This window comes from Zonotrichia leucophrys, chromosome 6, assembly GCF_028769735.1.
Source record: "Zonotrichia leucophrys gambelii isolate GWCS_2022_RI chromosome 6, RI_Zleu_2.0, whole genome shotgun sequence".
Classification (NCBI taxonomy): Eukaryota; Metazoa; Chordata; class Aves; order Passeriformes; family Passerellidae; genus Zonotrichia; species Zonotrichia leucophrys.
Genome location: NC_088176.1, coordinates 26,504,642 through 26,526,777, shown reverse-complemented (window position 1 = coordinate 26,526,777; position 22,136 = coordinate 26,504,642). Strand labels below are relative to the sequence as shown.

At 40.0% G+C, this 22,136-nt stretch overlaps 1 protein-coding gene across 2 annotated transcripts in view; it reads left to right on the top strand.

Moving 5' to 3' along the window:
- BMPR1A (bone morphogenetic protein receptor type 1A) overlaps positions 1 to 22,136 on the top strand; it is a 73,871-nt gene that overhangs the window by 18,103 nt on the left and 33,632 nt on the right. The window contains exon 2 of one of the 2 annotated variants that reach the window (XM_064716384.1): positions 18,906 to 19,027. The exons of the other annotated variant lie outside the window; for it this stretch is intronic. The gene's annotated coding sequence lies outside the window, so the exon portion shown is untranslated. The remainder of the gene's footprint in view (positions 1 to 18,905; positions 19,028 to 22,136) is intronic. 2 annotated transcript variants of the gene reach the window in all.

Genomic DNA, 22,136 nt, shown 5'->3' with positions numbered 1-22,136 from the left:
CTGGACTGAAGGGAAATCCCAGGCTGCAGGTCTGGGTTCTCAGTACAACAGGGAGACTGATGTGTGGCCTGCAGGAGAGGGGCTGTCATGCACCAGCTGTGTTTGCTCAGCCTGCAGAAGGCTGAGGAATGATGTTTGTTATCTTCAGGGAAGGTGGAGCTACAGTCTTCCCAGGAGTGCATGTTGAAAGGGTGGTAAATTAGTAGTTGCAAGTTACAGCAAGGTAATTTCTTACTGGATTAAAAAAAAAAAAAAATTAGAATGGTGAGGTACCTGGGACACGTCTGTGAGAGGCTGCAGAACGGCCTTTCCTGGACATGTGCAGGACATTCCTTGTCCAAGCCCTGAGCAGCTCCACTGAAAATTGAATTTGGCTTTTATTGGGCATGGGGCTGGACTGAGCAACTTCTGGAGGTCTCTTCCAGACAGAAGAACCATCAGACATCAGAACCATCTTCCAGACAGACAGAACCATCAACTCTCTTCCAACCTGTGAGAGTTGATGGTTCTGTCTGTCAGCAACTGGGATCTGTGGGGCCGACAGTTCATATGAAGAGGTCGTGTTCTTCTCCAGAGCTCTTGCAGATTGTAACACACCTGATTTCTCACCCAGCTGAACAGGGTCAAAGTCAGTGAATGGAGGATTGGGGTGAAAATTCCTTGACCTTGTGTAACACCAGCCATGTTGGTTTATCTGGATTCAGTGGTTAAATTTTCATTTGTCTTGTGTATCAAGGCAAAAATGAAAACTGGAACTTCAGTGTGCATTCATCCTTCTGTGTCACAGGAGGTAAGAACTCAGCTGACAGATGTGGCACTGAGCGCTGGCCCTTTTTTTAGGGTCAGATTTGTGGGCTTTTTCTAGTAGATCTTTCTTTAGAAGGAGATTTAGCAATTTTTTAAAATTCACTTCTAAAATTAGTTACTTGTAACTAAGGTTTGTTTATTTCAGATGGCCTGCATTCTAGCTTTCTGAAGATCTAGGCTGGGGAATGAAAAAATGTGTAGACTGTTCTTTCTGTTTATCCTCCATTTGTGGTAGTCTTCTATTCCCTGATTTAAATCTGACTTTAGACAGAGAGCTGAGCCAATAGAGCTGCCAAATAGTTTGGTGCTACAGGCTATCTGAAAATCTCAATCTGAATATTTTGTCAGTGGGAGCTATTGGGTGGATGCCTAGCATTTTATTTTATAATTTTTTTTTTTTTTAGTCTGACATCTTGATTGTCCAAATAGATTTGGACTCTTATTTTAAATCTTAGCATTTGTATTAGCAGACATAACTGTACATAGTCTTCTGCTAAAGCAATTACTACCTATGTTTTTTTAAATTACGAGTGCTTGTGACCTGGGGAAGATAACATAATGCAATGGATGTTAAATGCTATTTGTTTGAAGAGCATATTTGAAACAATGGAAAGACTTTAAAAAATATTGAAGTTCTGAAGTGTTTTATCTTCAGTGTTAGATTTGGCAGTGGTTTGCACAAATAATTTGCCAGAAAAGGAGTAACTCTTAATGTACTTCTCATGAGTCCCCTGATTTTCTGCAAGTGTTACAATCCTATTGTCTGGCCTTGAATGAGGGAGTTTATTTCAAAGGGACCTGTGGGTAGTTCTCTTCCTTATTTTTGTGATGCATCGTAGGAAATGGCTCTGGGTAGAACTGTTACCTAGTCCCTGTTGCCTGGTCAACTATTGCTTGTTGTCCCCTGGTAGGGAACTGGTTTTATATAGATATAATTGAAAACTGACTGTAGTTTTTTTCAGCCTGAATTTATGCATGTCAGGTTTTCAAACTCAAGAGAGGACAATGGTATAATCTCTGTTATAATGTGTAATAGACTGTGACTGGTTTTGTATTGGTGTTCTGGCCTTCTGCAAGTCTTCTACAAGCAAATAATTGTGTTATTTTTCCAACTGGATTTTTCTTGGCAGTGTTATCAAATGTGAATGTTACCACTCAACTCCACAGAATCCTTATTGTTAAATAAACCATGCTGGAACTTGGTAGAGGATGAGAGGCCTTAAGGCAAATTACTAAACAAGAGAAAATTCCCCAAATACTAAAGGCAAGAATTTTTTCCCTGGTTCTTTGTACTTTTTTCAGGTACTAATTGTGTACTGGCATTAAGATCTCTTATCCTGTCTTCTTTTTGCTACTTCCTTCAATTCTGATTGCTTGAAAATGGCTGTAGTTTCATCAAAAACTCAAGAAACTATCAAGGGGATACAACTGTGGTTTTTTTACTAGGTATTTTTGTGTTGTTGTGTGCTCTATTGCAATAACTCAGTCTTTTAAAAAGTAGTCAGTTTTCTTGGAATTTTGGGCTTTCTTCCATGTCTTTTTCTTTAATTTTGCATATCAAAAGGTTTGATCAATTTAAATATCGTTATAAAATATAACAATATAAGTATCAGAAAATAGCAGTGATCTTGGAGAGACTCAGCTAAAGAAAAAAGTGAAAATTGTTCCTCCACAGATATATTCTTTGTAACAGCTGTATTGGAAAAATTTCTCATGTTAAAAGTGGCTTTTTTGATATTTCATTTGATTAGTAGCATCTGAGGAAGCCTTTTAAAGGAGGATAAAATAAAGTAAGATAAATGTAATGAAGATAAGACTAGATTATAAGGAGCTTCCCATTAGGATTGTGCACTGTTTTGCAGTACTGCAGTAGCAGAAATCTAGCACTTCTTAGGTTCTCCATAAACTATTTTAGTTTCACTTGCTGACAGTGGCTTGGAGAGCTTTTTATCTGGTTTTCAGTGGTAGTTGTGTATCCTGCTGCTGTGTGATTGGTGTTTGACACAATCATTTCTCATAAAAACATAACATGAGAACAGTCTGAACTTGCAGCTCATCAAAGTACACTGAACTTTAGATACACAATTATAGCCTATGTGAAAACTTCTAATACTTACAGTTGACAAAGGAGTTTAAAAATTGTAAAATCTAAGGGATTTTTTTTTAATGCAGAAAATATTTTTTAAGTAATCCAGGTGCTGGGAAAACTGTAAAAAATGTACTCTTACAGTGCAGTGATGGAAAGATTATTTGTCATCACTTCCCATGCAGTGACACTTTGGTTTCTCTTGTGTGAGGCTGAGGGGCTTTGGGCTGAGTCCTTCCCTTGCTGTTTGGGTTTTAGGTAGGCTGAGTTCTGGGGTATTTTAACTTCCATCTGGAGATGAGCAGTAGCTAAAAAAAACCCTGTTCTTTGTCCACATCTTTTCCTTACCTGTTTGATTATTCTAAACAATCTCCCTCCTCTCCATCCCAGTCAAAGTATAGGAAGTATAACTATTGGTAGCTATTTAATTTTTGCAAGACACCTTCCTCTGTACATTGCTGATAAACGGTTTTTTGTTGTGACCTTTGAAGCTGATGGAGGGTGAATTCTTGTTCTTCCTGCTCTTCTTGATACACCTTTGAAAGTCTCATCTGTCAGCAGAAGGGTATTGCCTCATCCTGCTCATGTTCTCACTGGATTTGGTGCAACAGATTCTGCATCTTTGAAAGCATCTTGATCATGCAGTTTGCAAATTATCAGATGCCTTTTTTATTTTTTTTTCCATGACCTCTCCCTCCCGGAGGCAGATCCAGGATTCTGAGGCTGTTTTCAGTTTGTCAGTACTGGGCTCGGGTTACAAGTAGTGTGATAAGAATTACATATCCAAACTGCTGCTATTTTATAGTATCTAAGAATGTTCCTCTTAAGATAGCTTATAAATATTTCACATCTTTTAACAAAGAGGAACTGTGAGCAGCTTTCAGCTTATTTAGCAGAAGAAAACACCCCCTGTGGCCAGCCAGGAAGCCCCCACCTGTGCCAAACCTGTTTGCTGGACTCTGTGCATAGAACTGATAGTGTCATTGTACAAATTGCAAAGCATTAGGGTCTGTTGACAGAGAGATAAACCTTCCCCCTGAGGGGGCATGTAGACAAGGAAAGCCTGCAAGCTCTTAATTCATCAGGAGAATTTCTGAACGCTTGAATTTTGAAGCTTTTTGAGCAGTATTTTGAAGAATGTGTGTTGTGTGGTTGCCTTTTCTCCCTCCCTAGTTATCTCAGGAAACACAAAATATCCCAAGGCCATTGGATGCCTTTGCAAGCCTTGGCAGGAGTTAGCAGTGTCCAAGGACACTGTTAGGAGTTTTTGTCTTAGGTCATACATATCTATGTCCCCTGACATCGTTGTTTCCTCCCTATTTCCCCACTCCCTTCTCTGGTTTTAGGAAAGGCCAAGACCCATATAGTCTGATCTACACAGGGTTTTGGCAGTCTGACAGTCAGAACTGGCTTCATCAGGCCACTGAATTATCATATAATATTCTGGTTTATTAGAGAGACATCCTGTATTTTAAAGCACTTCAGAATTTCTGGGTCTCACCTGATTTCCAGATATACATACTCAAGCAAAATACATGACAGCATCTTAAACTCACCCTTTCCTGTGTTTCCTGCAACTCCAAACTTTTCTTTTTGTCCGTACCCCAGATATTCTTCTTTCTAAATAAGGAGGAGTTGGGTTATGGAGATGCTTACATTACAGTGGTGGCAGGCATCTGCTCTAGTGACTGCCAGAATATGATTGCATGCTGCTCTGATTAAGATTTAGTTACACTGCTTAGATCTTTCAAGTTCTGTTTTTGAGCTGTAAGCTTGTTATTGAGTTGTTGTGTGGTTCTGTTTAAATATACTTAAATATTTGTTCTATTTTAGTTCTGAGAATATACTAATGGTAGAAGGAATGTGCAAGAGTACTGCTTCTATTCAGCAGAGCTTCTTTTTAAACAATCTCATTTATTTCTGCTCACTTAAGTAACTTTTATTGTTTTATCTTGTAACTCTTTTAGAGACAGCAGAACCAAGTCAGACTTTCCAGACTTCCTTGTGTGCTGGAAAGTGTTTCCTGACTTGCACTCACATCTACTTGAATAAATCAACTGAAGTAAATGCAGGGGCATACCTGGGGTACATTCTTTATTTTAGAGAATCTTCACAGTTAAAGCAATGCCAAGGAAGTGACCCATTGTTGGCTCAGGGCTGATGGTAAGGAAAGCTGTGTGTTTCTGTGAAAGATGCTCCTGTCAATAGTGCCTGCTGCTGCAGACTGTGTAATTCTGTCTCAATTTCAGTCATTTTCAAAGCTGCTTATAGTAAGGTGAAAAGTCATTTCATCATTCCAAAGTTTCTGTGGTTTATAAGAAAGAGACTCCATACATAAGTTTTTTTAATGTTCTTTTACATTTTTAAAAAATAGGAATACTGAACTTGTTCTTCCTTGGCTTTGTAAGGCATGTAATCTTACACATTTTGAATCCCCAGTCTGTACATTTTTCCTGCAATTTTGTTCCAACAACTGCATTTTGGATTTGAACAAGCAAAAGTTGTCATGCTAGTGTGTATGTGTACATATATATATATCTTCTTTTTGCAGTCTTGTTTAATTATATGTAATATGTATAGTAGTTTTAATTTATGCATCTTGTTGTAAAGAAAAAACAGAAACAAAATTTAAATAACCAATCCACCCTTTATAAAACCCTTCAGGAAAAACTGACTTTTTTGTTGTTTGCTTCCAGTTTGCTCTTGGACAGCTTTTCACCTTTCTTTACCTGAATAAGGAAGCTGCTGCCCTGAACTGGGATTCTTTTCTATTTCCAGTAAATACTTTTGGAAAGTATCTAGTGTTGAAATCTATCATCACTTCCAAGTGTCTTGCCTTCTTGTCAAACAGAGAATGCTGAAGTTCCAGTTCATTAGTGGGCTGAAATTTCTGTCTTCAAGGAGTGGGGAAGCTCAGTAGCTTTGTGGTTCAGTGGAAATTCTGTTATGCTGAAAGGACCTACCTGAGGAGTGACACTTCAGCTGCATTGTTGTTGCCTGTTTAAAGGATGAAAATATTCAAGGAGGGCTCCTGTTAGTGAAGTCTGTAAGTCATATACAAAACTTTCTTTTTTCAAAAAAAACTTTTTTTCAAAAATTTCTTTTGAGCATATACCCAGATGTGGCTGAATTCCTTTTGAGCCCAAAAGATGTTTGTCTGCAGCTGGGCCCTTGTCTTACACTCTTGGAGCAGTGGTGTGTGTAGTCTGTAGTCTGTGTTACAGAAGGTGAAAACAAAGAAATCTCTAAGAAAAGATAACCCAGCAATCTTATTTGGAAATTTTGCTGCCTTCCCCTCAATTTCACAGTATTGATTGCTATTTTATAAATAGTTCTCCACATTGCTTAGGAGGAGGAGGCAGCTGCTCTGCAGGGAAAAACTGCAGTGTTGCCTGTATACTTTTATAAAATAGATGTCATGCATCTGAAGGGTTAAATCAGCTGAGGTCCATGTAGAGCTTCAGCATAGCCAGTAAAGAAGCTACCAGTGTGAAATATTTTGCTGGTCTTTTATTTCTATGTTAACCCTGGATAACATATAAATGGCTTGATGGTTTAATAGAATGCAGATGATTCTCAGTGTAGAGAGGGACAGAGATTACCTCTCTATTCAAACTCCTTTTCTTATTATTCCTTGATTAAAACAAGAATTTTATTCACTTATTTGAGTAGGAAAGTTAAGGGAACATAAAAAGATGCTCTATTTTCCTTTTTCCCCACCAAAGGAAAAATGGAGAAAGAAAAAATACTTAGGGTAATTAATAATTTAAAGTGTATCTGTTAAAATTGTTTTAGCTTTTTGTTGAAAAATATACATCACGTGGTGTACTAATTTAAACAGCTGAAATAGTTCTGCTTTCATATTTTTTCAAAGTTTGGTTTTTAAAACAGTTTAAATATTATTAATTAGCTACAAATGGGACAAAGATGGAAAGATAAAAAATCCTGCTTGTGCTGGTCCATGCTCTGTGCAGTGGAACTTTGTCTCCACTGTTCTCAAACTGGTCGTGTGCATGGGGAGCTCTGCTTGGCTGGGCTGAGCAGTGTGGATGTTGTATTCAGCTTTGAGTAATTGTGCTTGGGACTGTTCTCTGTTGGTGGGCAAAAGGAGACAACACAAATGCCCAGCCCAGTGTGCCATAAATGCTCTTACCTGTGCATTTAGAAGTCTTCTCAGAAGAGAGAATCCACTGCATCAAGGGTGAATCAGTCTGCAGATGATAACTCCTTTAAGTGTATTTCCTGTTTGAATTTAGATGAGATTCAAATGTCAGCTGCTGGCTCTTGTGTCTTCAGTAAATAGAAAAAGCTGCTAGAGTCAGAGGGTTTTGTTTTTTGTGGGTTTGGGGTTTTTTTGGCTGGTTGGGGTTTTTTGTTAGAAGTCATATTAAAGCAACAATGTCAAGTATCTTAAGTTTCTTGCAGCAGGACAAGCTTTCCAGAGCTAAAATAAGCATGAGTTTTTCAAAACCATGATTGAACAATAACTACCACGAATGCTTGCTCATGTTTTTCTGATGCTGTCTTTCAATGTTGATGGAAAAGCTTTCATATTATTTTTCAAGCCACTCTGGAACACACTGAAGTCTAAATTACTTTCCCTACATACCAAGACTAAAATAACTTCTCACTTGGTGTGTATACATGGTATAAAGCATGTATTAAAACTGTGGCTGTATCTCAGGGGTCTTCTCCAACCCCAGGAGTGCTTAATTGGCTAAAAATCAAATTATGCCTCTTTTCTCCCTTTTCCCCTTTCTTCCATAGGCTTTGTGCTTACCTCTGTAAAAAGTGATGTTTTTAACAGGCACAGCAGTGAAGGATCACTTGTGCTCATCAGGTCCCTCTTGGGAACACCTGTCCTCCACAGGGTGGGATGATGCCTTGACTTCCAGAATAAAGAATGGAGATGTGTCAGAAGGAGAGCAGCTGTCGGGTTTGTTAGCTCCTGTCAGCATTGTCAGAGCAGGTGGAGGAGTGTGCAGGGTACCAGGTGTGGCACAGTTCTCAGCAGGGACACCTCTGGTGCCTTTAGAGCTTGGCTGACAAAAATCTCTCCCACGCTGAAGAAGCTGTGGATTTAATTTAGCCATTCTTTTTTAAGTTTTTTTTTTTTCAGGATACAGCCCTTCTCCTTTAGTGTTTGTTCGTGGAAGGTGGTGTTGCTGTACAAAATGAACCTGTTCCCAGGCAGTTAACCAGAAGAGATCTGCATTGTTCTCTGCAAGTGGCCTGTCACCACCTTTTACCACAATGAGTTTTTATCGTGGCTTTGCTAAGGGGGAGAAAAAAGGCAGCTTAGTTTTCTTTCAAATCCTTGATGAGGGCACCAGGACTCCTGTGCATTTTAAGAGAATTTGAGATGTGATGAATTCTTCACCACTGCTTCCAAATACATAAATCAATAGGAAATGCAAGAGGCCAGATTAGATATTACATAACTGTACAGCATGTCCAGGAACCTGGTGGTTTTTGCTGCCCTGTGTTTGTTTGTGCCCTTCAGGTCTATTCTGGATGTAGTATTTCAGAAATCTGTCATTAGAAATCTTAGGTCAAGTTGAAAGCATTCATAATATGGTGACCAAAGAACTAGAGGCAGTATAACATTCTAGCATTCAGAATGAATAGCTGTTAGACTTAATAGCTGAAATGGCTGAGGATTTTTGAGCACCTTAGTGTCTACACTGAATTACTCTTGTGTATTATTTGCTGTGTATTGTTACTCCAACCTGTTCACCTCAGCTGGGGCAGATGTTGAGGCCATGGTGCCCTGAGTTTAGACTTGCAAATCAAGGGCTCTATCATCATGCAAATGGTAAGGATGGAAATTATTTTATGCTCATGTCTTCTAACATTCTGATGAGTAAAGAATACTTCAGCAAATATCCAGCTGGTTTTATTACTTGAGAAATTTCTTCTAATTGTGCATCAGGCACACCCTCACTGACTGGTCGAGGATGGGATTGTCCCTGTGCCCTGCTGCAGCCTTGTCTCAAGTCCTGTGTGCAGTTCTGGGGTCCACAATACAAGAAAGATAGAAAGCTGTTAGAGAGTGTCCAGGGGAGGCCGTGAGGATGGGGAAGGGCCTTGAGGGGAGGAGAGGCTGAGGTGCCTTGGTCAGCTCAGCCTGGAGAGGAGGAGGCTGAGGGGAGACCTCAGTGCAGTCACAGCTTCCTCCTGAGGGGCAGAGGAGGGGCAGGCACTGATCTCTGCTCTGTGTGACACTGACAGGAGCCAAGGGAGGGACCTGGAGATGTGCCAGGGGGAGGTTGAGGTTGGATATTAGAAAAGGCTCTTCATCCAGAGAGCGTGGTTGGGACAGGCTCCCCCAGGCAGGGGTCACAGCTCCAAGGCTGGCTGAGTTCAAGAAGCCTCTGGACAATGCCCTTGGGCACAGGGTGTGACTCTTGGGGTGCTCCTGTGCAGGAGTTGAACTTCTATGGTTTCTTGTGGGTCCTTTCTAACTCAGGATATTCCACAATTCTAATTTCCATTTGGCTTTTTTCCTTCTGAAATAACAATGTTTAAAGAAATTTCAGAGACCAAGTATGCTCCAACAAGTCCCTAGTACAAACATTTTAGTAAAAGAGTTGATTCCATAATTATAGCTTTCTTGTGTGTAACCACTTTTGAAAAAAAAAGAGGACTTTTGTTTTCATGGGATAATATTCAGTTGTCTGAATAATGAATTGGTCTCATTGTATCAGGAGAAGTTTACAGTACCTGTAAACGGATGAAGGAAAGTTCAATTTGCTTGAGATGAAATACAGTAAAGGCTACCAAGGTAATTTCACATGGTCATGTGGATTATAAAGCATTTTTTCACTTGATGTACAGAAAGGTGGGGATGTTTTACCACTGAATTACAAAAAGGGGTAAAACATTTAGTTGTATATCTTCTCTGCCAAAGACTTACAGTTGTTTCAGGAGCTTCAGTTAATTGTGGAAAGCCAAACATTCCTGTAGACAGCCATGTGTAACATTGTGCATTAAAAGACTATGGGGTTATGCCTTTCTGAAGTTTTGTCCAAAGCAATCTATGAAAATACCCAAATATCTAAGTTTTAGATACTGCATGTGGTCCAAATGAATCCTCAAGTTGTCTAGAATAATTTGAAATATTTTTACATGCCTTTCTTGTTGTTTTGCTGTGTGGTGTTTTGTAGTTAGTGATTTAAAGAAAGCAGGAGACTGGATGCAATGTGGACTCCAAAGGTTCCTCCACGAGAGTTATTGTACTCTTGAATGTCAGCATGTAATCCACATACTTTTCTATAGAAAAACTTAAATACTTGATAGGTCTGCAGATGGTGAAGGCCTTTAACCTTACTGTGGTGGGAGTGGTGTCTGAGGTGTCTCCTGATTTCCTTATAGAATCTGTCACACTTCCATGTGTTCAGAGCTGTTGAGCTGATAGCTCTTAGTGCTTTCCTGAAGGCAGTGATCTTGTTGGAAAGGTTTTGTCATTCCCATCTACGTGTTCCTGTGACCTGTGCTTCTTGTCAGAAGTTAGCCAGCCTGCAATCTGTGTTTAGTATGGTTTTGTGTGTGTGGATTTGGTTTGCATGGCAAGGTTTTTGTTGCAGCTCCAGGGGTGACACTTGTGAGAAGCTGCCAGAAAGTTCCCCCATGTCAAATGAACACAGTGCTGGCCAGATCTAGGAGGGACCCACTGCTGGCCAGGCCCCAGCCCATCACTGATGGTGGCAGTGCCTCTGGGATAACACTTGTGAGCAAGGGAAGGATTCCTGTGCGTAGCAACTGCACCTGCAGAGAGGAGGGAGAATGTGTCAGAGAAAGAAAAAGAACTCTGCAGACACCAGGCTCAGTAGGGGAGGTGCTCCAAGTGCCAGAGCAGATGGCCATGCAGCCCATGGTGAGGCAGCTGTGCCTCTGCAGCCCATGGAGGTCCATGATGGAGCACAGTTGCCCCTGCAGCCCATGGAGAACCCCATGCTGGAGCAGATTTATGCCCAAAGGAGGCTGTGAGCCCTTGGAGAGAGGAGCTCATGCTGGAGCAGGTTTGCTGGCAGCCCTTGTGATGCTGTGGAAGGAACCTGCGCTGGAGCAGCCGTCTCCTGAGGGACTGCAGCTCATGGAAGGAATCTGCACTGCAGCAATTCATGCAGAACTGCAGTCTGTGGGAAGGAGTCACATTGGTTAAGTCATGGAGGAACTGTTTCCTAGGGCAGGAGCTCATGCTGGAGCAATGGAAGCATGTGAGGAGTCCTTCCCCCGAGGAGGAAGGATCAGTTGAGGCAGTGCCTGATGAGCTGATCGCTGTCCCCATTCCCCGTCCCCCTGCTCCACATGCAGGGAGGAGGTAAAGATTTTGGGAGGAAAGTTGAGCCCAAACAGAGGGGGAGGATGGAGGGAACATGTTTTTAAGGTTTGGTTTTATTATTTGTTATCCTATTTCAATTTGATGGAATTTGATTAATTTCCCAAGTTGAAATTGTTTTGCTTGTGACATTAATTCAGTGAGTGATCTCTCCCTGTCTTTATCTCAACCCACAAGCTTTTTGTTATGTTTCTTCTCCCTGTTTAGTTGAGGAGGACAGTGACAGTGCCTTTGGGCACCTGCCATGCTGTCTGAGTCAACCCATCACACTACTTAAAAATTTAAACATTTGTGATGTAAAATTTAAATTTAAGAAAGAAAATATCAATCCTACACACGCAGAGGTATAAGGCAGTGTGGTAGAACAGTAGTGTAGTTTTCAGGTGGTTTGCTCAGTGTGCAAAACCATGGAATTCTAAAGTTGTAATAGAATTTATTTATCTTTTTAATGGAAGTGTTCCTGAAAATGTTTCTCACCATTTGAATTACTCTGTAAAACAGACAAATAGAAGAAATACTTGACCTTTTGCAGGAATCTTAGGGGGAGGGAGAAGAGGATCACCTATCAGGGTGTGGTCTAATATGTCCTGTGGGATGGGCAGAAGCTAAATTTCACTGGCTCCTTTGTCAGGGAGAAATGGCACTGTGGGCAGCATTCCCAGCATCAGCAGTAGGATAAGAGTGTGCATCTTGCAGTGTGTGTGCCAGGTGATCCAAGTGAATTGGTGCTTCCCTCCACACAGGCACCCCACCAGGCAGGTGGCAGGTGTGCCCCAGTGACTTCTGCAGCTTGGGAAATGTGGGCATGGTTTAACACAGCATGGAGCCTGGGGTAGAGGTTTTTTGGTAAAATTTTTTGCAACTCAGGAAGACTTATGAAGTCAGTAGTGTCACAAGCAGCCTTATGTTTTCAGGGATGTCAGGCACAGCAGAAGACTGTTAATTGTAATTGTGGGGCCACTCTGTCATCAGTATCCTGATAGGAGGCTGAGATTGTGGGTGGAGGAGCTTTGGGCCAGGTACCTCCAAACTTGTGCTAAAGCAGTTGAGTTTTACATCTCTCTTGAAAACCAAGTATATTTGTTGGAGAAATTGTTTTGGATACTTGGAGAGCTGTGGGATGTGATGAAAGAAGGAGTTGCTCAGCAAAGGCCTTTGCCCAGTTGTTACTTGACAAAGCTTGACAAGTCAAATTCTGACTTCACCTCTCAGCACAGAATGAACTGGTGGCTTTGATTTGTCACCACTGCTGCAGGCTGATGGGTTTCCTTTTGAGGGTAGCTGCTTTTCTTTTAACAGCAAGCTGTTGTCAGATTCCTTTTACCTCTGAAGTTTGGAGAATGAGCTGATTTTTCAGCTTCTGCTGGCTCACTGGTGAATAATATTTAAGAAGACTGAGTGGAATTCTGCAGTGTTCCTGGGAGCACAGGAGCTTGTGGAGTCCTTCAGATGACTACAGATGATGTAGCTAGGCATGCCAAAATAAAACACTGAAGATATCCTCTAAGAAATCAGGAGGCTTGGACTCCTTCTGGTATGGAAAATTACATCTGCCAGGACAAAATAAAGACCTGGTGGAGTTACCTAGCCCTGCTGATGAGGCAGAATGAGCCTTGTGCCTGGATTCTCATGGCCCCTATAATGAATTATTTGTGCCACTGGATGCTGTGGAGAGTATGGTTGTCACCATTGAGCAAGAAATCACACAAATTCACCAGGATGGTTTGCACAACAGCAGCTTTAATACAAAAATTCTCTTCTTTCATAGATAGGTTCCACACATTCTAATTGATAGGCTAATTAACAAAAACATCTTTCTCACAAACAGTCCTTGGGAAGAACAGAAAAACAGAACAGGAAAACACCACCTGCAGGTTGTTTATACTAACAAGTTATCATCGTTTCTCTACAACTCCCTAAAAAGTCTCACAAGTCCACTGTGAGAAAAGTGATCCCATTTTCCTGCTCTCTGACCAGGCTTGGTCACATCCACATATGGTGTACTGTAATTTATGCACATTGGTGTCATTCTGGAAAATTCTTTTTTTTTCTGTCAGGTACTGCACAGTCCCACCTTACTCAGGAATTTTTGTGCTCTCATACTTCTGGTTATGCCCAGGGGCAATGATATTTCAGGAGCTTCATTGTGTAGACCATTTTGTCTTCTATCTCAACAGGCATTGAAGATGATGAAAACAAAAATGTGTAACAAGGGCAGGGAGAGTGCTTGCTTAGTTGCTACATGGTGTGTTGGTCCTTCAGATGCTTCCTCTTCAGGGTATCTTGTGTCTGTGTGTGCTTGCATGGTTGTAAGGCCTCAGAAGGAAAAGCTCAGGTTGTTCTAGGGCACAGATTCTCCCCTCCTATGAAAAGGAGACAAATGATGTGAGGAGTCTTCTGATACCTCTTGAGTAGGCAAGAGGAGCTGTCTGCTCTGCAAAAAAATTTTTTGCTGTGCTAGGCCGGGTCCATTGATATAACTTCCAGCTAGTCATGCTCATGAAATGAAAAACAGAGTCAGGAAGGAAAAGATTGTATGGCTCAGATAGAGAATAACTTCTCCCTCAAAAAAGAGGGTGATCTGAGTTAAGGAAAAACAGTTGTAGGTTTCTGGGGGTTTTTTGAATTGTACAGATTAGTTCTGTATTTTCTGTCAGACTGCAAAGTCAATCAGGAGTTGATTCCATTAGTGGCAGCAGCACTCATTAATTACTCCACCCCCCTACACAACCAACCAGCCAGGTTAGATTGGTACTGGAATGGAATGGTCCAGTTGATGTTTCAATTTGGATTATGTCTCTCCTGTATGATATATAATTTCCTTCAAATTCCTTCTTGGTAGAATTTCTGAAATTCTCACAAATGATTAAGAATGCTTTTTGCTGTCAAGGATCCATGCAGTAATCAATAAAAACAACAAAATCTAGGCTTTCCAAGAACAACCTGGAAGTGCTGGGAAGATCAGTGGTATTCTGAACTAATTTAAGTGTTTTGACCAGATATATAGGAAGGCCAAACCAGTGTAATACAGGTGTGAAGAACTGTAAGACATGAAGCGCTTGAATGTTTTATAATCCCTTGCATTTTTAATACCTTGCAAGAATAACTTAATGATTGTTAATTAAAGCTTAAGGGAATGTAGGTATAAAAGTAATTTTTAAAATTAGCTTTCATGGAGGTATATTTTTACTAGCCTGATTTTGAGCAATTTTGAACTAGCTTGCCACAAAGATCAAATAAATGTGCTTGAGCCATGTCTCAGGCTCTCATTTTCCCCTCTTGCTACCTGGAAGACATGGTGTCCAGGGACTGCAAAGTGTTTGTTCAGCCAGTTTTTTTCATTTCATTAATTGGTCTCATTGTATTTGGAAGGGCTGTTTGTTCAGTGAGATGTTCTTTCTCATGTACCTTCAGTGTTTGACAGACAAAACCAGCAAGCCCCAAATTTGCCATACACTATGATGTTTGCTTTTCCCAGCATGCTGTGGGGGTTTAGCTCACATGTAAACTTGTTGAAAAAGGTTTCCTTAATAAATTCTTATATTTGGACATGAACTGTGAAGTAAAATTTGGAACTTGGGTATGGCTTCTTTCCCTTTGCAATTCAATTTCTATTTCAGAGCAGTAGTAGTCCTGTAAAAGCAATCAATAGATGACAAGAATTCTGGCTGTATTTTCTAGTGGCAGTCATGAGATTGTTAACTGAAGCATCTTCCAGGCTCCCATATGGGTCTGCAGCATATTTTCATTGTGCATAGATGGCTAACAAAAAGCCTATTGTCTAGGGCTGTAGTTTACCTGAAGAGGAATAATTCTGCTTCTGAAACCTCTCCCATCTCTGGTTACCAGAGCTGTCAGCTGGCCATGAACTCTGACACTGCTCATAGAGATGTGTTGTGAGCACCACACACTTTTCTCCTTTTCCCCTTTGCTCCCACCCCAAGTCTCAGATGCTGAATGCTTTTGACCTTTTTTTTTTCCTGATATCTGTGAGTCTGCTATCATCTGTGTCTGTGCCATGATTTGAATTTACAGAAACTCCAAAACAAGTTGTGTTTCATAAATTGAAATAAAGGTATGCTTACCTGAGTGGGCACCCTGCAGAAGTGCTCTGAGGATGGCTGGAGGAGGTGAAAGAGCAGGAAAGAAGTAACTGGAAGCTGGAGTGAATGGTCAAGTACTTAACCCTGTCTGCACCAATGAGTCCTTGTATGATCATGTACTTAATTGCACTTGAAGTAGTTTAACTCTTATGTTACTTTAAGTAACCTTACAAACTTCTGTTCCTTAAATACACACTGCATTTAACAAGTAGCAGGCTCCTTCAGGAAGAAAGATAATTTAAGATGAATAAAGTAATCCACCTGGAAACTGGTGAGGCAGTTGGAGGAGAGTGGGAATGAACAGAGTGCAGGAGAAATCAAGTGCCAGGAAAGTTTTTGGCATCAAAAGAGACAGGTGAGGGAATGAGCTGGATGTGGCCCTGGAACTGAAGAAACTGGAGCTGCTGAGAAGGGAAGCAGTAACTGGAGATACGTGGTAAGACAAGAAAAAAGGAATCCATGGGCTGAGTAAGTTTGCTCCTCAAGGCAAGTTAGACTGACTTGAACTTGGCTGCTGCGAGTCCCTGCGGTCTGTCTGTCCTGCTCAGAGCTGCTGCTTCCTGCACTCTGCTAGCAGGGGAACCATCCCCACTCCGCAATGAGCTTTAAATCAACTCACTTCAGATATTCTCACTGTTCCCTGGGGCCTGCCAGTGGCAGAAAATCTGCAGTGTTCTGGGTTATCTAGGTAGCTAGTGTGTTCATGTTATTCTGATTTTACTTTTCCCAATTGAGTACTGATATTTTTCAGTTGATAATATACAAAGATCTTAAATTTAATCTTGGCATTAAGAACAATTTGTAGATAAATCTGGATTTAATATGTAACTAGTGACAAGCACTGGGAGGCTCTGTATTTTTGAAGTCGTGCCTCTTATAGTTGCTGTAGGTTTGCAGATTCTAATAAAGTGAAGGTATAGTTGTGCAAATATTTTATTCTCTTGTTTCATTTTGCACTTGATGGCACTTCTCTGGAAGATGCCATCAAGAATGGTACTAAACATTTTAAAGAACTTTTATATTAATAATTAAGCATTTTGGATAAGTGTATAAAAATAAATATTTAAGTAAATTGATTTTTGTAAAATTGAGTATGTTCTCAAGTAGCATTTCATGCTGATGAAGAACTGGAAGAAATAGTAACACTGTGAGGTCACTCCTGTAATTTAATAATTACCATTAACTTCTGTCCCATATCTGACAGAGGTTTTATAGTTTTCCTTTTAAAAAGGGGAGAGATGAATCCGGAACTGACTCAAAAATTCAGTAAGTCATAAAAGAATCTGTGTCCACATTACCAAGCAGAGTGATGTAATAAGATCAGACCTGTCAGGTGCTGAGAACCTGGCATAAGTGCTATACAGGTGGTGGGAGTTTTGTTTCAAGCTGGTCCTGGTCTGATTCTGTGGCTGAATTCCTCTTGGTGGTTGGAGCGTGTACAATGTACACCTGAAGCTCATTCTCTGATCTGATTTTATTCAAAAGAAATCTGGTTCATGTACTTGATGACTGCTTTGCAATGTAAAGCAAAGCAAGGAAAAGAGGCTTGTTTGGGAGATGGACTACAAAAGTGCAGTCCTGATTTGAATTAAATGCTAATATAGACATACCTAGAGTGGTGCAGAGCAGGAAGTTCACCAAAATAAAGTTGTTTAGTAAGAGAGCTTAGATATCTGATCCATGGGGCTGGAATCAGGAAAGGCAATGAATACTTAGAGAATTGAACAGTTACTTCATCAGTTTGAGAGTTTGGAAAAATATAAGGAGGACATGGTTTTAAAAACAGAACAAAAAAACCCTGAGCTGCATTGTTCAGAAATGTCTGTACTCTTGCAAAGCAAACTCTTTAAATAATACAAAGTGGGCTTTATATTAATCACATACTAGATACAGGGAGATTGGAGGTGTTGTAAAAACAGAAAGCACACCAACTTTTTTTTTTTTTGTTCTTTTGGAGTCCATCAGAAGATGAACTTGAGGTCCTTTGTTAGAGGGAGGAGAAGAGATAGGTATATTTTACAGATTCTTGACTTTAAAAAGCAAAAACAATGTCTGCAAACACAATTGCATGGCTAGGATGTTCTTTCAATTTTACCATGGAAGAAGTAAGTCAAGTGTCAGCTTGTCTGCTCAGAGGAGACAGTTGTCTTTAAGAATTGGTGCTATCTGATATTCTGGATGGGTTTGGGTTACCATTTAGCACAAATTTATTATTTATTACCAAGACTATTAAACCTCAGTGTGTGAGGAGCAGTGCTTATAAATGGATGTGGAGACAGAAGTATTCTGACCTTCTTGTAATGGAAAGGTCTTTATGGTGCTTAGGAAGGAAAAGAGGAGAGTGGATGCTGAAACTCTCTGCTGGAAATCATACACATGGTTTTTCTGTTTCCCCCCTCCTGTTGGCCTTGGTATTCAAAAGTCATTCCATCTCTACACTGTATGAGTGGTTGTATGTTGTTTAACAGTATAGCTGGAATGGTGGTGTTCAAGCCTTTGTGTGATTTTCAAGGTTATGATCACAGTCATAAGACTGGAACTTCTAAATGGTAAAATTTTTGGAGGATTTCTCAAAAGCTTCAGATGATGGAAACATTCAGAAATTGTGACACTGATATAATGGGAAGAGTTGGCAATAGGTGGCATCTGCTCACTGGAATCAAAGTAACAAAGGTGGTAAGCCCATCTTGGCTATCAGCAATGCATCTGAAAATGCTGGGACTTGACACAAGTCAGGCTTGCTCACAATCCTTAAGAGAACTAGATAAGAGCCTGTACCAGGCTTTCCTCTGATGCTGGGATGTACAGCACTTTAAAAACTTAAACCAAAAATCAAACCCACCTGACTGCCAGGACCTTTGTCTAAATTCTTGGCTTGCTTTTGAGTTCCCAGGAGTAATCATGCCTGTGCACAGCTACAAAAAAACAATCAATTATTTCTCTGTATATTGCAGTTTCTGGTGCACTGGAACTAATGGTGTGACACCAGTGGATATTTGGTGTGGAACTGCAGTCCTACAGAATTTCTGGTGTTTGTAATGAAGATTGAATTGTACATGGCTTGTTTTTTCCATGGGTGTCACCAACAATGTATCCTTTCTTTGGACATTAGGGAGAAGTTCTCCCCAGAAAGGGGGATGGCACTGCCCATAGAGGTGGTGGAGTCACTGTGCCTGGAGGTGTTTTAAGGAAGGACTGGAAGTTGCACTCAGTGCCATGGTCCAGTAGACAAGGTGGTGTTAAGTCATAGGTTGGACTCAATGATCTCAAAGGTATTTTCCAGCCAAAGGATATAAATGTTTTTGTTGGTTCGTTTTTAATATGAGCAATTACTGATAACAGTAAAATTATTTTTAAATTATTTTTTGTGTCAGCTGCTGTAACTGTGCAGCTGTTGGATATGCATGACTCTTAGGAAGTTTCTAGCTGGGAGCAGCTCATCATAGGAGATGGTTTCTGAAATTCCAGATACAGGTATCTGCAATGTGCTGTTCACATTCTGGACTATAAACTGTCAGCACAGTTTCTTCAGCCATCTCTTTAATCAGATCCTCTTTGTATTTTGCAGATCAGTAGAAATATGCATTTCCATAATACCACCTTTGAACTAATGAAGTGGAAGTACAGATGAAAACAGTCTGGAGGAAGCTTGAAGTACAATACAGTTTCATTCAGTTTCCTAATTTGGAGGTAAGGTTAATGCATGCAAAATTTTATTTTGAGTATTTCAGGGATAAAAAGCATGATAAGCAGCCACCATATCTTATAAAAAATTTCAGAGCCACCTCTTTTATGGTAGTGACAGTCTTTTATATCATATTAAAACACCTGTTTGATCTAATCTCTGTCTGTATCTCAGTTATGAAAAAAGACAACTTAGCCTCAGCTACAGAGATGTCTGTTGTACAAAGGCACATTGGAGAAGAGTTAGGATATCAGGCAAATTTTGTTTGGTAGAATCTGCTTAGTCATGAATACTACTAATGCTTTAGTCGATTATTAGTTTAGTCTATTATTTTGCTGATATGACTGGGAAAAAACTTTCCACAGTGTCAAGTGGCAGGGCATAAGCATAAGTAGTTGGGTTGAAAACTGGGCACAATACTGTTTTGAAAAGGGAAACATAAAACACACACCCCCAACCACCTTCACAAGTTACTTTTTCTGCTTTCTAGTCCACTGTCTTTAAAAAAGACGAGTAGTATTAGAAGCAGTTGAAGAGGGAGGTTGTTTTTTGCTTTCCCTGTATGTAAACAGCTGATCTGGGAAAAAATAAAATGACAACACCACTCCACCACAAAATTTCTCTATCTTCACACAGTTGGTTCTCTTTTTACCAGGGATTATGGGCTTCTAGGTCCACAAGCACACAAATGGCAACAAGAGGGGAGCTTTATCAGAACCAAATAAAAACAAGTCCTTGTGCTAATTATTTCTGCTCCCATGTACTGCCTCTTGTTTTCATACCTTTTATAGCTGAATTTCAATAGCAGAGGGACAAAGACAAAAGAAAAAAATTGATCATAAGTGCCAAAAGAGGGAAATACTATAAATACCAGATGTGAGCAGGGTACACTGCCCAGGTGTTGATCAGACATTTTATGTGCTTCCTGAGTCAGATCAGCAGTATTGTATTTCACTGCCTGACCTGCTTTCAGGTATGTCTTTGAGCCCATTTATGAGTTCGGACACCTACAAAAAACAGTAAAGGTGAGTGGTGTAGTTTTAAATATTTGTTATATATAAAAGGTGTCTTTTGTTTGCATTTAAAACTGCTGCCTGATGGTTTTTGTTAGCTCCTGATTGGTTTACAGAGAGAAATTGGGATTAAATGTATTTGGTTGTCTCTTCCATTGTAGGGTTCAGTGAAGAGTATCAAATGTCTGGCAGTTCTCAAGATAGTTTATCTTTCTTTAATTTGGGATGTCTGTAATAAAACCTTTCATTGTACTTTTGCTAATTGTACTTTATTTTGTGATTCAGTGTAAAATTTTCTTTCCTCTGACTCAGTAGGGTAAATAGCTCTGCTTTAATTACACCTGTGAATTTGTGCATTTCTAGTGCAATGCAGCTGGAGAAATTCTGATTAGTATATTACATGTAATCAGTAGGGTTATGTGTGCTCAATTCCCTTCTGCAACTGATGTCCCATATGGTATTGTCTCTTTAGTTAATAGAAAGATTTTGGTTGCATGATTACTTTATTTTCTTTGGGATGTTGAAAACTGGACTTGGATGACTTCCAGCACCACCAATTAAAATGTCAAATACTCCCTTACTTTGCCTTGCCTGCAGCAAGGCACAAGTTAGAAGGACGTTAAAGACCTCTAACCTCAACTTTAGTTGACAGTTTAATAATAACTTCCTACTTTTCAGCTTCTTCTGTCCCTAGAGTTGCTCCTGTGTCCTTCAAACCAGTAGTGGTAGGAACATCTTTATGTGATGGAGCTTGTTCATTCAATAGCCAGAAACACATTCCAGGTGCTTCAGAATGAAGGATGCCAGTGATGAAATGGTATTCCTGCAATGATTTTCTTATTAATCATCAAGGCTACCTAAGATCCTCTCTGTTCTGTTAGGAAACAATTATTTTATAAGGTTGGGTTAGCTGCCATTGAATTTCCTTGGTGGCAAACTATTTGCTAGGAGTTAATTCCATAACAAACAGGCTGAGCCACTTGAGGCTCAAACCACAAGTGGGAAATACAGGTCAGTGTGCTCAAAGCATTTTCCAGGAGTGGAGGAACCAGACATCCGTGTCATCTTGTGAATCAGTTGATCAAAACAGGAAGTGCCAGTGGTTCCACTCTGGGGCTGCTCTGTTCTGCAGTGTCCTCCTAACAGGGCTTTCCTTACTGCCATTGCCCCTGGCCTATCCCAGCTTGTTCCAGCAGTCTCATCATCCTGACCTCAGACCACACAAAACAAGAGCCTTCCTATTGCTAGGTCAAGGCTGTCGGGCTCAGCAAGGTCAGATTAAGCTGCTGAGAATCCCTGCATTTTTATGTTGGCTCTGTTTGGCTCAGGAGCTGCTCTCAAAAGTGTCAAGGACAACAGAGTTCAAACAAATCTAGACAAGTTCCTGTGTAGTAAAAGGAAACTAAATTGTCTATTTTATTTCTGTATCTGAGGATGGGAATTTTATGGGGTGGGATAGAGAACAATTTAAGATCTTACAGTGAGAAAAGCATACAAGGAATGCATTTGCAGTGCAGTCTGAAGATGTTTATATTGATAGGAATATATTTTGCAACCAGATGATTGTAACTTGGATATGTAATTAGAAACATACCAGATTGCCTTTTTTTGCTTATTTTCTATTTAGTGTTTAAATTAGGAATAGTAAAATGTAGTATTCAACTGGACATTAATACACGGAGGGATTAATTTTGCTTTCAAGAATTGTTTTCTTTCCTTTTTTCCCCCGAGCCAAAACAAAGCAGATAAATGACTCTTTCTGATGGCAATATTTTGAAGCAGTCCTAAGTAGTTAGTTGTGGAGTAGGTTCCTCTAAACTAGGTTGAAAAGTCAAGAATGTCCTTCTCTAGAGGTTCCAAGGTTGTAAAGGTGCAGTAAGTTTCATGAAATGTTAGGTGAAGTGTTTCTAAAATGTTTCAGTTGATACAGAATTTAATTAAAATAATTCTAGAGATCAATTTCAAATGTATTTTAAAATAGCAGCTTAACTTATTAGCTTATCTAAATCAGTCTTAGATTTTGATAAGTCTTTTTATAATATCCTTAATGCCTATAAAGACACTGTGATAGAAACATTCTAATTTTCTTATTTCTAAACCA